General features: G+C 39.3%; 1 pseudogene; it reads left to right on the top strand.

Moving 5' to 3' along the window:
- The first annotated feature begins 10,517 nt into the window (after window positions 1-10,517).
- Window positions 10,518-11,878, top strand: LOC147897237 (uncharacterized; annotated as a pseudogene).
- The last annotated feature ends 234 nt before the right edge of the window (window positions 11,879-12,112 follow it).

The raw sequence follows: 12,112 nt of genomic DNA, 5'->3' as shown, positions 1-12,112 counted from the left end.
CTAGTTGGCTCCATGAGACCTCAAGCTATTGAGGTGCCTTTGGGTTTGGGATAGCTAACATGGATTTTGTTTATGTTTTCATGTTTGCATTAACTTGTCATTCATGAATGTCACATTCGGTCCAAAAATGTCTAAAAATAATGTGATCATGTGGGTAACCTAAAAAATTCACCATTGAATCAAATAAATATATTAGCAGTAATAAGCATTATCTCGGTGGCAGTATCCATGATAGTGGTGATATAAGTCCATATTCCAGTGGGGTTTCTAATATTTATGGTAGTACATAAATAAACACTAAGAATATGGTAATACTAGTGGTATTAAAACATGTATCAGTAGCATTTTTTACTAGCTTTCCTACCCATTTTTGTGTATAGAAAGCATACGAGAGCTAGGAGCACTCTTTAATTTAGCAAGATTGTTGCCCATAGCTCCTACACTTAGCAAGTGCTCTTCAATTCAGCAAGATTGTAGCCCATAGCTCCTACACTTAGCATGTTGAGGTAAGGTTAACCACAATTAATCATGAGCATCAAGAGAGAGAGTCATTATTAGGATTGCTAAAGTGGTCTACTGCTCCAATATCTAGTGTATTAGGGCAAGGGTCCAACCACAACAGCAAGGCAATGAATGTAAAGGGGAGTATGTGAGTTATCACAATTTCCAAGAGGTTGTTTTTTCCTAGTTTTTTGGATTGGAAGCTTGCCTTTATACTCGTGTGAGGTACCAAGTGCATTTGGAGAGATTGTGTTGATACATGTCTATGCTTTTAGAATTTTTGTTTGAAATCTTATAGCCTTTAAGTATGGAGATGAGAAATATACACCTAGGTATTGGAAGCACAACGAGAGAATGAGTTTTAAGTAGGAGGCAAGGTGTTACAATTCAAGTTCATAGCATGGAGGACTCACTCATTGATATTGTGCACAATGTGGTTGATGAGACTATGGTCAGATTTGATAATTTTAATTTGTTTCAAAATGAAGGTTCATGCAACCCAAGTGGGTGTGACACCCCCCTTGCATATGTTCATGAGAATTCTAGTCAAGGTACATTTAGAACCTTTATTGAGGCTTCTTGAGTAGCACAACAAAGAGCGAAAAATATTGGGGGTGAAAAATATAAGTCCATCGGCCTAGAATATCAATCTGTGTGACTATATTAAATCAAGATGCAAATATTGTAATGAGGTGAAATATGGAGGTGCCCCCCATATAAGGAGTCACCTCCTTTGCTTTGCAAACAAATCTATTGCACTTTTCCATGGTGATGGGGCAAGTGTAGCTCCTCCAAAATTAAGAGAGAAACTATACTTAAGTGGAAAAAGGCAAAAAATAGAAATTTGGCAAGTTACAAGTGATAGTTGCAACGTCGCATTTGTCATCATTCCAATTGAAGCTTAAAATTCAAGCATATAAGTTCCCACAAGTAATGAGGCTCCTCAGGCCATCTCAGTAATATTGGTATAAGCATGCCTCAATTAGGGAACCAAGAAATGCCATCATCGACATCACGTAGAACCTTGGGAGTGCAAATCAGACCATGAGGCAACCATCAATTGTAGAGAGTATTCATAACTAGGATTTGGAGATGGCTCAACACGTTCTTAGTCTATCAAATGTACCTCCTGGTTATCCACTAATTATGGTTGAAAACATTGACATGCAAGATGCATGGAATTGAGCAAAATTAATAGGGGATGCACCATTGTTATTAGATGGATGGACAAATATAAAAAATATGCCCATTGATGAATGTCATGATTGTATTGCCAATTGTTGATTTTGCGATGTTTTGTATCACCAAAGAAGAGGCATTTCATAAGTCCATTGATCCAAAAAATGAAAGTAGCAAGTATTTTGGTAGAAACCATAAGGGAGATAGGCCCAAAAAAAGTTGTGTAGATTGTCATGGACAATGCAAAGAGTTGTAAAAAAGTTGGTAGATTACTACAAAGATAGTTTACTCAATTTTATGCATCATTGTGCTGCACTCACACTTTGAACTGGGTGTTGAAATATTATTACAAGCATGTACCATGGTTTAAGGAGATTATACGTGATGCTCATAAAATTGTGAAATTTGTTTGATTGCATCAATGGCTTGAGACAATATACACTTCATGGAATGGGTCCACAATGTTGCAACTTCCTATAGGAACAAGAATTTGCATGCATTTTGACACATTGCAATCATTCAATAAAAATTAAACCTTTTTTATTGAGACCTTCAGTTGTGAAATTTTCTAAGGATGGGTGTCTACTGGGAAATAGTGTATTTGGAAGATAAGATATCATCACCACAATTATGTAAATCTTTGAGGATGCCATGAGGATAACATTGCTTGTCATGGTTGCATTGAGAGATTTGGACTCAAAGGCCCAACTATTGGAAAATATTGGATGCAATTTTGGAGCATAGAGCAAGCACTCATTGCTAGAAATCAGCCAATGTGTCCAAATGAACAAAATGTATGGAGGCCCTTCAATGAAGTTAAATGGAGGGAGCTATGGTGTTTCTTTAAAAAGTGATGGGAGAAAGCTCATAGTCTCTACATAGTTTTGGGTATCCAGAGTGGTGGCACACAGAAAATAAAGAGGTTCTTGGTGTCATGACTGATTTTTCCATAAGGTTTTCAACTATATTATGCACATAATGTTGCATTTAATAAGTGTTGTAACAAGATTTCTAAGTGCTGATGCAAGGAGGGTTTATTTGCATCACCCAATGTACACATTGGCAAAAAGTACGCCTACATGGAAATGCTAGATGATGAATGGTGTTAGTTGTTAACAACATAGTGGTGAGATAGAATCTGCTTCTTACCACTAAGTTCATCCCCTAAAATCTTGGAACCACCATCTATTCCACACTAGCTATGTGTCACACCACTGCTACACGAAGTTTATTTAGATTTGATGGGTTGCTTCAATGCGTTCTCTCTCTCTCTCTCTCTCTCTCTCTCTCTCTCTCTCTCTCTCTCTCAGTTCTCTCTCTCTCTCTCTCTCTCTTAGTTCTCTCTCTCTCTCTCTCCCCCCCCCATGCACGCACACACACACACAATAATTTTGATTAGTAAATGTATCTCACACATAGATACTTATTTCTTTACACACACACACACACACACACACACTTACTAACCCCCTTTTTTTACCCTTGGTTTCAACCCTAGCTCCCTTGTTTTCCCACCTTAACACCCCCCCCCCAACCCTCCTTTCCCCATCCTTTCCTCGAAATTAACTTCCTCGTCCCATACTTATCTCTCTTATTTTTCCCGTGACCCCCATAAAAAGGGAGGGGTGTCTATGACACTTGTGTTCCGAACCTAAGTTAAGCTGGTTCTTATCATGTTTGCTTGTTGGATGGTGATGGTAGGTAGATTCCCCTCTTCAATAAAAATGATGCTGCTAATGACTTATCACAGTGCAACTGCTCACATTTCCTTTTTCATAAAAAAATGTTCACCCTCTAGTGATGCTATTTCATTCTTAGTGGATTTTCTATTTATCTTAAAGTTTATCAATAAAACATTTCTCATTCCTACTCTAAATTGTCTTCTCTTCACTATGGAAAGGGGTGTTGTAATGTGTTCTACACACACACGCTTTCCCCTGCAACTTTGGACGATTGCACATAGGACTTTTAAGTCATCAAGTCTTTTCTTTGGCTTTTTGACTCCCTGATCTAACTTGGTTCTCCTTTTCTCCCCTCTTTCCAGAAACATTCTTGGGACGTCTTGCTCCTCAACAACCCACTTCTTGCTCCCTCTCCGGCTTCTCAAGCGGTACTCTCTTGTTTCTAGGTTTTTGAGTTCTTTTCTTTTATTAGGACTCATGATCTCAATGCTCTTGCAAAAAACTCCCCCTTACTCATCAAAACCTTCTCCTTCAGTGATTGGGTTAAACTTTTGAAAATCGCCCGCACTGAAATGGACGGTGCTCTTGCAAGACTTCAAAGAGTCGCTTCTAAACTTTCCACAATTGACCTCAGTGATACTACTGCTCTTAATGAGTATCACTCCATTATCCCTGGCCTCGCTAACGAAATACTCATCCTCAACGGTGCCTTCCCCCTCCACATCCCTGCTGGCCTTGCCCCTCCCAACATCACTTTTTACTCCTTCATCAATTCTGATCTCCTCTCCCCTGAGGACAAAGCCTCCTTTGAGACCCTCTCCCAGTCTCACTCCTAGCCTCCTCAACCCCTCGATGGCAAGGAACTTAAGAACTTAGCTTCATGTGTAACACTTCTCCCTTCCAGACACATCGAAATGAAGGCCCCTTGCTTGATCAAAAAATCTGGTTCCTTAATAATCTCAGCTACCTTGCCCCCTTCTCCATTTACTCTCTCGCCTTCATTTGTAACCTCTCTTCCAAAGAGGTGGAGCAATGTAAAAATGATGCCTGCCATGGTCGTCAGCATCTGAATTCCAATTAGTTCCTCAACATTCCCTTCTTTCTAAAAACTGTTGATCATTCCAAGTGTGGTCGCACTAAGGAAATATTTTTTCGCTCCAAAGGCTCCAATTGATAGGACTCTGGCTTTTCAGACAAAGATGATAATTACTACGTCAAAAACTGCCAGAATGCTTTTCGTCCTTACATTAAATGTAGATGCCTTTTCAAAGAGACCAATCTCTCTTGCAAATCCTCCATTCTCTTGCTTAACCATGTCTTATGGTATATGCTAAATCACTTAGATATCTTCTTCCCTCTCGGCTCCCTTCAAGCTAAGTTCTTCGCCTTCCTTAATTGGATTTCTTAGTTACCAAAGGAAGTCATTTTCTCCCTTATCACCTTCTATCATTTTAGAGTGATACTTATTGGAACAGCCAAGTCTCTCGCACCCTCCATTGACTTTACCTTCCCCTCTTCCTTTCAAAACCTTATAGACCCTCTCTTGCTCTCAACATTCTCTCCCTTTCGTCCTCTTCTAAAACCAACCCCCCTCTCAAACGCAGACATAGCTCCCCTCCCAAGTATACCCCAAACTTCAGAAGACATCCCCTCTACCTTGTGATGTTAATCTTTCACAAGCCTCCCTTGTTAAAAATTCCCTGCCGAGCTCCACCTCTGCTTTAGTTCCCAAAGTAAAAGCACTTGATGATGATGATCTACACTACTCCTTAAACACAGACCTACTCCGGCTCTTCGATTTTGTAGATTGCCCCTTCTAGTTCACTTGAGGTATGCACTACTACTCTTCTCCTTTCTAATACCCTTGACTCTCTTAATCTTCCTTTTAACTTCAATTCTCTCCCCTATCTCATGTGTACCTATAAGGCACACAAGCATAGCTTTTGTTGGCTTACCAATGCTCACAATTGCATCTTCTCCTCACTTATTGATCTCTTAGCTTCAGGGCTCAAAGAGTTAAAAATTATCATCTCCCTAGAGGGAGAAAAATGACATTCCACTTATAAAAATTTCCACAATGTTTCCACAAACATGCTTTGACAAAATATGAAGAGGGGAGAGGAGAAGAGTGGAGATGAGGTGAGAGGGCACAGCTAGAGAGCACACCACAAATGACTATCTATACACTAGATTTAGTTGAAAATGTAGAATATATACAAACCCATTTAGGTTTAGGGTTAGGGCATCTAACCCTTTCCTTTATAGCACTCTATTGGGTTAGTGCTATTTACATATGATAACATGATGGTGCTATGCACACATGATCACATGATGTTAAGCATGAACTCTCAACCAGGGATGTTTTTATCAAAGCTATGCTTATATATTAATAATCTTGGTGAAAGTTTTCAAGCTCATTTTTTAACTTTCACAATATTGGTAGAATGTATTACTTTTTTTTAAATTTTCTTTTGAATTTTGAAGGGAAACGTGTAAATATTGGCGAAACTTTAAATTTTTTTGCATAAAAGTTTCAAATCCTGGCGAATGTTTCACACTTTTATTTTTATTAGGGCATACAACTTTCGATGGCAATATAAAAGTTTAGCTTCTTAACAAAACTAACTTGAAAAAATCATCCATGCTCTCAACATCTTCCCTCAAGATCAACATCATGAAGTAGGCCTTCCCTCAAGATGGTGATTCTCGGGAATCGAAGAAGGACTGAACATTACGTTCCATCACACCCGTTTAATGGGAATGTCATTCCTTTGCGTCAAACCAAGAGCTAGTCGGTGTTTCTTGAATAGCTCTTTACCGAGTGGTTTGGTAAAGATGTCTGCAACATTCGCTTTGCTATCACAATGTTGTAGACTCTTTCTCTAATGAAGTGCTCTATAACACCAATGTGCTTTGTCCTGGAGTGATATAATGGATTCTTGGCCAATGCTTGAGTTGATTGATTATCACAGTATTTTATAGTTGGCTTTGACTAATCAAAGTAATATGTTTCTAACAATAGTCTTCTGAGCCATATAGTCTCACATGCACCTGTAGTGAGTGCTCTATATTCTGCTTCAGTCGAAGACAAAGAAACAGTCGGATTTTTATTTGACAACCATGATATAGCACCTTGAACAAGGAAAAATGTATATCTGTGTGTCGATCTCCTGGTCTCATGATCTTCGGCATAGTCACTGTCATAGTATCCATGCAACCATGGATGACTTTCTCTATATTCTATCCCAAACTGCCTTGTACCTCTGATGTATCTCAAGACTCTTTTGGCTGCATTCCCGTGAGACTATTTTGGATCTGCCATAAACTGTGCTAGTGAGCTTACTGCATAACAGTTATCTGGCTGTGTGATAGTCACATATATAAGAGATTCGATGAGCTACTTGTAGTATTTGTCATTAAGTGTAGGCTTGTCTGAATCTTTAGTAAGTTTCAAACTCTGTTCCATGGGAGTGGCTGCAATCTTGCAATCTGCCATATGAAACTTCTTTAGGAGACTGTCAACATACTTGAGGTGACTCATAAATGTGCTATCTGAATCTCTCTATAACTCAATTCTAAGACAATAGTGCATAAGTCCAAGATCTTTCATGTCGAACTCTACAAATAAGTCTTGTTTTAGTTTTTTGATGAAGATATCCTTGATTGCGGTCACAATCAAATCATCTACCTACAAAAGTGCAATAGTAATGTCTTCCCCTTGAACTTTGTAGAAGAGAGTATGATATGCATCGGACTTCATGTATCCAAGATCAACAAAATACTTGTCGATTCTGCTGTACCAACTTTTGGGTGCTTGCTTTAAGCCGTAGAGACTCTTTTTGAGATGGCAAAACTTATTCTCCTTTCCTGGTTCAACATAACCTACTGGTTGTTGCATGTAGACTTCCTCGTCTAGATAACCATTGAGAAATGCATTCTTGATATCGAGCTGGTACACATTCCATCTACTGAGTGTTGCTAGTGATATCAAGAACTGTATGGAATCCGTCTTTGCTACTGGAGCATAAGTCTCATCATAATCTTGACCATATTACTGTGCAAATCCTTTTGCAACTAGTCTAGCTTTGTATCTTTGAATACTTCCATCTCGATTGTACTTCACTTTGTATACCCATTTGTTTGCTATGGCCTTCTTTCCTGGTGGAAGGTCGCATAATTCCCAAGTATATTCTTATACAAAGCATCCATTTCTTCATTCATAGCAGTTTTCCATTCTAGCTTGTCTACGGCATCTTTGAAGTACACTGGTCCTTCTGTAGCCATGATGGTAGTCATAAGAGCATAGTTGGTGGTTTCGACCTGAATTGCTTTGCCTTTTTGAGCATATGTCAATCTGGCTGGTGGTCTGCTTTCCCTAGTAGAGCATCTGAGTTGCTGTGGCTCTACTTGGGGTGTTGCTGGCAATTTTTTCTCTTCTTCATCAACCATTTCTGTAGATGATTGAGTAATCAGTGTGTCTATGTCCTATGTATTTGAGGTTTTCCATTCTAATTCCTCATCAAAGATTACACCTTTGGACATAATGACCTTGCAGTTGATGGGATCATACAACTTGTATGTTTGCTTTCTTCACTATAGCCAACCATGATGCATTTGCGTGACTTCACATCCAATTTCCTACGATGATCATCATGTATGTGGGCATATGCTATGCAACCAAATATGCGAAGATGCCCAATGTGTGGCTTGTGTCCAGTGAATGCTTCATAAGGTGTCATACCCTGTATTGGTTCGGTAGAAAGCCGATTAAGCAAATAGTTCACAGTGGCTATTGCTTCTGTCCAATACTGATTTGGAAGATGCTTTTCACTAAGCATTGCTCTAGCACTGTTTGCTAAAGTCCCATTCTTCCTTTCAGCTCTTGTGTTCTATTGAGGAGTATCTGCACAAGTGAATTGTCTTCAAATGCCGTGACTTCTGCAAAAGTTCATGAATGCTGAAGACATGTATTCACCTCCTCTATCTAATCTCATGACTTTGATCTTTCTGCCTGTCTGGTTTTCTACCATGGCTTTGAATTCTTGAAATCTAGAAAACGCTTCAGATTTCTCTTTCAGAAAATAGACCCAACAATATCTGCTATAGTCATTGATGAAAGTCAAGTAGTAAAGTGAACCATTGATGCTACAGGTTTGGGCATAACCCCATACATTTATATGTATCAAATCAAGAATACCTCGTGCTCGAGAGGTACTCTGCCAAAATTGATTGCAAAAGAGTATGGAGTCATTGCCAGTTAATTGTGCAGAGAATGGGAATGCCCAAGGTGGTATATACAGCTAGCTGTGGCCATTTGAAGGTCTTCTAACATGCTTTTGAAAGGATTTTTCGGCTCTCTGGCAAGTCCCCTACTCTATCAGACTCATGGGCAACAATCAATGGCAGGATTCGATGATCAGAGACTCCCAAAGATTAGGGTGTTACGCTAGATAATAATTGAAAACGGGAGTTGGCGGGCAAAAAGACTCGATCAAATTAGTGGTTTGCCGCCCACGTGGCCAAAAGGGCCAGCTCATCGAGGACCCATGTTTAGCGAGATTCTAAAGGTATTGACTTGATCAATAACGACACCCACCACCTTAATATGCTCATCTTTGTGTCAGTCAAGATTTCTATGCACGGACAAATGGCACTGCCAGATTTAGCTTAGTGCTGCGACAAATGGCACTTTCAAATGCCATTCATGTTGATTCAAAATCTTTGGAGGGGAAAAAATAGCAAACGGCACTCCCAAAATTCTACCATGTAGGTTTGAGTCTAAGCGGAAGCTAAGCTCCGTTTTTGAATTGTTGTGAGCTGTTGAATAGCAATATGGGTTCTGAGTAGGCGTTCACGTTTTTGTGGAACTTCTTTGTTGACATTTCACAAAACATTTCAAGAGTAGGTCAAGGGAAGAGATATTCCAATACAACAAAGGAATTATTTGAGACTGTCAAGATATGGGGAGGGACAAGGTTGCATAATTTCTTATCACTTAACCTTGGAGGTCCACACATGTCCACCACAATGAGGTCCACAAGAAAAGCACTTTTCTTTCGAACTGGTTTACAAGAGGATATATTTCAACATGCAAGAGAAGTTTACACTTGTCACATGATGAAGAAACGTATACCCTTGGGTAGTGTGCCAGTTCTTCTAGCTAAGGATGAAACAGTTGTGAAAAGAATGGTGAGATGGGTGGCACGTGATGATAATTTGGTTGGCTTTTGTGGTAAAAAGCTGGAACACACTTGCATTCCAGACTTTGTCGTGCAAGTTGGTGATGGTCAAGATGGATATCTTAGAGTTGTGGATGCTTTTCAACATAATGTGATTGCTCATTATGCAAGGGTATTGATAGTGAATCCTCTTCTTGAATGCTTGCCAAAGCTAGTTCTATTGGTGCAATTGACATGTAATAGGTTTGATTCCATGTTTGTCAGAGAACAGTGGGAGAGCATTCAGCTTTCTTGGAACATTTTTCTAAGGGACGTGGTAGGTCCATTGATAGGACATGCTTCAGATGGGGATAGTAGGTGCAGAAAGTTGATGTTGCAAGATTACTCTTCTTGTCAAGGTCCCAGGTTGTGCATTCCTTGGAAGGGTTGGCCCTTTACAGCACACATCACATTTGATGGGAGTATCAGTGGTTTGCATGATCAAGACTATATCCATAATGGAAAGAAACTTATCAATCCTTTGGATAGTGCATCTAGGAGGTTGGTACTTGGTAGAGAGCTTGTGACTTTGAATCATGTAGCAATTGTATATCAATTATTCAAGGTTGATGAACATGGCTTGCAAGAAGGGATATTGAGAGGAAGGATAGACAAAATTGGAGAGCTGCACAAAGGATTGCTGCAAAGAAAGTGCAAAAGTGTTTGAAGTTATTACAAGAAGGCTATGGTGCTCACCAAGAGCGGACATTGGGCACACGTATGTACTTATCAATAGTAGCATCTTACATTGATATTTTCTTATCACCTACCTTAGACTTGTATGGTCGTGTGAAAGATGTAGGAAAGGTGTCTTTCTTTTTCAAGTATGTAGAAGTTGCTACCATTGCTATTAGTGATATATGAATAAAGGATTTTGAACATATTTCCAAGGTTTATGTGGCTAATACTCATGGTCCTTTCTATATGTAGGATTTGGCGCATGTGGATCACTAAACATGATGCATACTCCCTAAAGCAAAACTTTATCAGTAGAGAAACATTCATTGACATTCAATTGTCATGTCACTTTGTGGTTCTCTTGATAAAGACCTTTAGGGAAAAGCATCCTCACTTGCACGTACCCCTTTCTTGCACAGGATCGGATGCATGTGAGAATTTTTTCAGCAAGGTGGGTGGAATGGTTCAGAATGAAAGATGCTATGATGGCTTTGATTTGTTGAGTAGTACAGGAGCACTTAATAGAATAGCAGAGTTTCAAGCAGGTTCAATTCTTAAATTTCCAACAGCTCATTCTAAATAAGAAAATATATGGGCTACTTTGGAAAAGGAGAATGACACTCCTTTGGCCAACCTGGGAGACTATGCCTGTGTGAGTAGTGACAACCATATGGTATCTGCATTGAAAGAGGGATTATTAGAAGCAAAGGCCATAAGTAAGACACTTGGTATGCACGATGAAACTTTTTGGAATGACTCATGGGAGGAGGGAGATCTCTTAGAACTCTTCAACCCTAATCTTGAATATGTGGATGAAGATGAATCATTGGATGATGTTCTACTTATAGATGAAGATAATCACTTTGATAGTGGTGTTCGAGGTGATCTGGATGAGGAAATTACTAGTGAAAGTGAGCTTCGTCATGTGATTGATTGTCTAATTAATGAGGAGGAGAAGGTGGCTAGTGAAATATCGCCATTTGTTGAAGTGGATGGGAAAGCCATTTCTAAAAGCACACTTGTCAGCCAATTGAATGGAAATCCCACACTATCTAAAGATAGATTAACAAGGGTGAAAAGTGGAGTGTATTTTTCTTTGGAGAAGAAGGCAATGATTCATACAGGAACATGTCTTGGTATAGGATCTGATTGTGCAGTATTGTTTGAAAGCACATCAATAAATGCAAACAAAAAGACAAGAGGAAAAGGAAAAGCTGGGAATACTAGTAAGGGTGCTGTAAACGGCATGTGGTACCTTGGAAGGGTGGTAAGCATGAGGAGAAAGGTTGGAAATTGTCTAAAAGAGACAAGAGGCCCCTTTGATCTATTGGATAGGCCTTTGAATGTTCAAATTCATTTGTCATGGTATCAACAAGCAAAGGGAACTAGGACCTACACATATGACCTTGTTGACAACCAATGTGTGTGGATTTGGAATCTATAATAACCTTGGCCAATCTCAACTATGATCGACAAACAAAGAAATACCATCTTGATGAGAATGACTACAAACTTTTCAATGAATATGTTCAGGGCAGAAAAGGTACATTTTCTATTTTTTAAATTTTTGTAAAGTTTATCCATTTTGAAGTCGTCCCTTCCCTTCCCTCCTTCCTAGTCCATTTGCAGCCCTACTGCTCCAATCTCTGATGTAGATGAAGGTAACATATGTTTTTGTTAATGTGCTTTCAATCCTTCTTATCACATAGGGATCCTAGGTTTGCACCATGTAACTTGACACGGAGCTTATGTTTGTTTTGCAGGATAAATTTGTTGGCAAGCTATGTGGCATGATGCAGCATTTATGAGAAGATGCCCATAGATGTGTCAATGCTAAACTTATGGATTATAGAC

This window comes from Dipteris shenzhenensis, chromosome 10 (assembly GCF_047967505.1).
Source record: "Dipteris shenzhenensis isolate YYH24624 ecotype China chromosome 10, Dip_SZ_1.0, whole genome shotgun sequence".
NCBI classification, from domain to species: domain Eukaryota; kingdom Viridiplantae; phylum Streptophyta; class Polypodiopsida; order Gleicheniales; family Dipteridaceae; genus Dipteris; species Dipteris shenzhenensis.
Note: the sequence above shows the minus strand (reverse complement) of the source record. Positions and strands in the feature narration are given on the sequence as shown.